Raw genomic sequence first — 6,000 nt, 5'->3', positions numbered from 1 at the left:
TCTATTAATATGGGAGTTGACAATTGTTTGAGCTCTTAATAAATAAAGGTAATTTTAATACTGCGCTTAGTCTGGTGCCCCCCGGGTTTCTCTCTTACCTACCTAAGCCGTATACTGTACTGCTGGTAAATAAAATCTGTGCATATACCGTGCCTGTAAAGGCTAAATGTTTTTTTTACTTAAATGCATTCTCAGCATTAAGGTAAAAAAACCTTTCAATGTCAGCTTCCCTCAGCTCCCCTAAATACTTACCTCAGCCTGTTCTCAATCCAGCGCTATGCTCTAGAGCAGCAGAGTTGCTCTACCTCTCCCTCATTAGACTGGAGTGAAAGCAGCAGGAGCCATTGGTTCATTCTGCTGTCCTTAAATTCCAGTGACGGGGATGGGGTAGAGCTGCACTGACACAGCGCGGCTCGGGATAAAAGCATGCAATAAATAAAATCTGTGCATATACCGTGGCTGTAAAGGCTAAATGTTTTTTTACTTAAATACATTCTCAGCATTAAGGTAAAAAAACCTTTCAATGTCAGCTTCCCTCAGCTCCCCTAAATACTTACCTGAGCCTGTTCTCAATCCAGCGCTATGCTCTAGAGCAGCAGCGTTGCTCTCCCTCTCCCTCCTCATTAGACTGGAGTGAAAGCAGCAGGAGCCATTGGTTCATTCTGCTGTCCTTCAATTCCAGTGACGGAGATGGGGTAGAGCTGCACTGACACACTCAGCGTGGCTCAGGATAAAACCTGCATGAGTGCCCCCCCATAGCAAGTGGCTTGTTATGGGGGCACTTGGAAGGCAGGAGGAGCCAGGAGAGCCTGCGGGGGACCTCCAGAAGAAGAGGATGCGGGCTGCTCTGTCTTGTTTTCAAAAAATAATTTACAATCCTTTGAATTCAATCCACTCTGGTCTGGCCACATGATGCAGAAGCTCTGCCTCCCCTGTAGTCATGGAGCGGCTGCTGCAGGGGAGCGGAGGGAGGGCCAACAATGGATGGGTGATAAAAGCCTCCAGAATTTGTTAGTGAGCACTCTGACAGGGGAGCTGGAGCCTCGGCACCACATACCTGGATCAGAGTGGACTTTGGAGTATTTACACAGACTTTTTTTTACCAGCAGTGTACAGCACAGGTAGGGGGGGGGGGGTGCAGTGTTTTCAAGCAGCTTTTCATGTAGCCTTTACTTCCTCTTTAAGTGCCGGTTCACACTGAAGCGACCAGACTTCGGGGGGCGACCTGTGAAGTCGCGCGCACCGCGACTTCCACTGACTTCATATAATGAATGTCTATGCAAGTCGTTCCGAGGTCGCCCCGAAGTAGTACAGGACCCTTTTTCTAAGTCGGAGCGACTTGTGTCGCTCCTATTAGAACGGGTCCTGTAGCAGTCAATGGACCGCGACTTGTCAGGCTGACAAGTTGCCTGACAAATTGCGGCAGTGTGAATGGGCTCTTACTCTTCGCCACTATATTCAAAAGTAAATATGGCTGAAGTTAGACTTAACAAGTGCTAAAATAAAATATCAGTTACACAGGGAGTGCATTGTTTTCAGTGGGTTGTTCAGCTTCTAGTTGTTCATTATGAAGGAGCAGTAAAACACGACCATTGTGTAGCACTAAAAGAAGCAGAACCTGCCTATGTAATGAGCAAATATGGCCGCCTCATGTACATATGGGATTAAACATGCGTAGAAACAGGATAACTTTACATTAAACTGATCTCTTTTACAGGTATAACATAGATGACAAGACTGTATTGCTCTTTAAAAATGTACAATTCTCTCTCTTAACTGTTGGGTGATTGTAAATATTCTAGTAGAAAAATGTTTAAAGGTTTAATAAACAAAGGAAAAAAAATTTGCAGAACCAATTTATTGTGCTTTTTCACCTTTTTATTATAAACCAATGGCAGGATACAGTGATATGGGATCCTTGGCTTCAATGACAGTGCTGGTATCATGAATGCAGACTTTCTGTACATTACACACAATCTGCAAGAGATGAATCCAATCCACTTGCAGTATGGTTTTCTTATTGCACTGCCTTGACCTGCAACTGCCAATCTGGTTCTACAGTTGTGTATCTAGAGATTCTGGCTAGCCCTTCGTTCTTTGGCTGTGCGATCCATTTAATACAAAAAATGTCTCATCAAGGATCCATCGTTAAAGGGTAAGTAAACATTCTAAATTTGGACCCCTCCACCCACCTCCATATTTAACAGGTTTGTGCAGTAATGGCCAGCCATAGTGTTTTACATCCTGCTACCTTGCCTCATCCTCCTGTATGTATGTATGTATGTATGTATGTAGTAGAAGCCCATAGACCTCTATGAAGCCGTCTCCAGCTTTGTGGGGTTCTACTGCACACATGCAAAGTGGCTGGTCTGCAGGGTGTATACGTTGCGGTGGTTTGTGGCTACAAGAACTCAAACAAGTATGATATTATCACATTACTTCTGCACATAGGAGGTAGAGAGTAGCAGGGATTCTCACACATTTTGCTTCGTGACAGATCTCCTTTAGCAAGAGGGGTTATGGACTGCTGTGGCAATCTCTGAGACAGTGGTGAAGTAAAATAGCCTAAATACTAAAGCTTATGTCAAACTAGTGATCCATTTGCTCATGAGGATTTGCGCCAGCTATAGGATCGCTGAAAACAGCAGGCAGCATACTCTACTTCAGTGGTCCCCAAACTAAGGCCTGAGGGCTGGATGCGGTCACTATCCGGCCCTTAGGGAATTTTTTTCTCCCACTGATACAAGGCACCCTTTCTCTCACTGACCCCCCAAGGACAGGGCACCATTCCTCCCACTGACCCCCAAGGACGGAGCACCATTCCTCCCACTGACCCCCCAAGGACGGGGCACCATTCCTCCCACTGACCCCCCAAGGACGGGGCACCATTCCTCCCACTGACCCCCCAAGGACGGGGCACCATTCCTCCCACTGACCCCCAAGGACGGGCCACCATTCCTCCCAAGGACGGGGCACCATTCCTCCCACTGACCCCCCCCAAGGACGGGGCACCATTCCTCCCACTGACCCCCCAAGGACGGGGCACCATTCCTCCCACTGACCCCCAAGGACGGGGCACCATTCCTCCCACTGACCCCCAAGGACAGGGTACCATTCCTCCCACTGCCCTCCAAGGACGGGGCACCATTCCTCCCACTGACCCCCAAGGACGGGGCACCATTCCTCCCACTGACCCCCCAAGGACGGGGCACCATTCCTCCCACTGACCCCCCAAGGACGGGGCACCATTCCTCCCACTGACCCCCCAAGGATGGGGCACCATTCCTCCCAAGGACGGGGCACCATTCCTCCCACTGACCCCCCCCAAGGACGGGGCACCATTCCTCCCACTGACCCCCCAAGGACGGGGCACCATTCCTCCCACTGACCCCCAAGGACGGGGCACCATTCCTCCCACTGACCCCCAAGGACAGGGTACCATTCCTCCCACTGCCCTCCAAGGACGGGGCACCATTCCTCCCACTGACCCCCAAGGACGGGGCACCATTCCTCCCACTGACCCCCAAGGACGGGGCACCATTCCTCCCACTGACCCCCAAGGACGGGGCACCATTCCTCCCACTGACCCCCCAAGGACGGGGCACCATTCCTCCCACTGACCCCAAGGACAGGACACCATTCCTCCCACTGACCCCCAAGGACGGGGCACCATTCCTCCCACTGACCCCCCAAGGACGGGGCACTATTCCTCCCACTGACCCCAAGGACAGGACATTGATTACTTCCACTGAAATTGGGAATTTTTACTCCCACTGGCCACAGTCCTGGCACCCCAAAAGTCTGAAGGATAGTAAATCAGCCCTTTATTTAGACAGATTGGAGACCCCTGCTCTACTTCCACGAATCACTTTCTCACTGGCTGAATAAGTCAGGCATTGACTTATGGAAGTTGAGGAGATTTTTTTATCGTCATGCCCAACTGAATTACCATAGAAACTAACCCTCTTTGTTTCAAAGTGGTAGTAAAGCCTACCTTGTTTACCTGTACCTACAGGTAAGCCCAAAATAAGACTTACCTGTAGGTACAGTAAATATCTCCTAAACATGCCGTTGGACAGCTTCGTTCTAAGGTAAATATTTCTTAATGTGCTTGTATACGATGCATAGTAGCACATTTTGCCATGATTTTACAGGGGACTTTTTTTTTTTCTTTTGTGCAGTTTTACTACCGCTTTAACTGCATGTGTCACCTGCATTGTAGATATTAATCCAGCTCTTTAAAAAATTGTTTTGTAATTGTGATTTAAATCTAAATAACATTTTGACATTGAAATTGATTGGCTGAATGCAAGAGACTTTGCTCTTAGAATGGCATCAGAATTGTTTCAGTAATTCAATCCAATAAAACAATCAGTTGGAAAATCATTGCACGTGTAGCCGGCTTTAGAAGCTTGTAGTAGGAAACCCTACAGCTCAGGGCAAAGAGCTACACTGGCAGGAGGCCATAGGCTTCTTAAAGCTGATCTCCAGGCAGTACAAACATTACATATAACGCTCCTTTGCCCGGAATGCATCCAATATGTGTGTGTGTGTGTATATATATATATATATATATATATATATAAAAATGTATTATTTTTTTTTTTTTTTTTTTTTTTTATATATATATATATATATATTTCTGGCTTTCAAGCTGAGATCTTGTCTTTCTTCCCTGTGACTTCATCACAGGGTTTTTCATAGGCACAAGGCTACAATTCACAAGAGTCTGTGGTCTGGCTCATGGCAGTCTGCGGTTGTGCTGTGGACAGTGCAGGGAGCAAAGTATTGCCCTGTCACCACTGAGGCATCATCATGAGCCAGTGTAGAGCACACTGCAATTTCACTCTACCCTCCCCTGTCAGTGTCCTGAGCACCTAGGCAACTGGGCGCTGCACAGAGAGGAGCAGAGAGCGGTAGAGCTGGGTGCAGCTGGATGGGGAGAACCATAGAAAACTCTGCCAGCAGCAGAGGGGAATCTCCTATTGCAGACAGTGCTGACTAGATAACGTCAGCATTGCCTGCATAGCACTACAGACAGGGCCGCTGATAAGGCAGTACAGCCAGCCCTCCTGTACTGGGCCCAGGCCCCATCAGTTCAAAAGGGGGGGGGGGCAGCCTGGCTGTCCTGTCCTATTGCTGACACTTGTGGATCCAGTAAAGATGAGGCTGCAGAGAAAGGGACTGATGAATCGCTGTCCTCAGTCCCTTTCTTTGTCTCAAATGTGAGACATCAGGGGTCTGTTTAGACCGCTGATATTTCACCAAAGCCCCCCGCCCACCAACATGGCAGTTAAAAAAAAAAATTAAAAATAAATAAAAGTTAAATTCTAAAAAAAAATCAAACCTTTAAAAAACAAATTAAAAAAAAAAATGAAGGACTTTTGAAATGTTTTATATTGCACTCGCAGAGCAGTGGTATTCAAGTGAATGGGTTTTCATTGATGAGAGTATAGTTTCTGCCATGGCTGCGAAGCACAGCATCGCAGCCAGGGCTGCTGTTAGAAATCACGGGGTCCCATACAGCCTACCTGACAAGGCCCCCCTAGCCCCTCGGCTGAAAGTGACAGAGGGCATAGATTTATCAGTCCCTTTCTGTGCAACATCCGCTGCACAGATTAAAGAATTGGAAGCACTGAGGCTTCCTGTTCATTCACAAACCGAAGTATAGAAAAAACGGTTTACTATGCATCAGTGATGAAAGAACACAGGAGTGATTGGTAACAATGGCTCACTGTGTTCATTCAGGAAAGAAAGGGGCCAGGACAATGAAATTTACAGGCCCCTACTCCTGCTCTCCATTTTGAAACCTCCATCTGTTTGCCCGCAGAAGCTGCTGGCGGGAAAGGGGGGGGCACACAGGGGGGCCCAGACAGCAAATGGAAGAGGCGCATGTGCTAGAACCTATCCCCTTGCAGTGCAGCCGGAGGGAGAAAGAGGAGAAGAGACTGGCAGCACTGCAGGGGGAGGCAGAAGAGGATCGGTGTCTGCAGTAAGACA

Source organism: Pelophylax lessonae (assembly GCF_965119305.1).
Source record: "Pelophylax lessonae genome assembly, chromosome: 11".
NCBI classification, from domain to species: Eukaryota; Metazoa; Chordata; class Amphibia; order Anura; family Ranidae; genus Pelophylax; species Pelophylax lessonae.
This window is presented reverse-complemented; position numbering follows the sequence as displayed.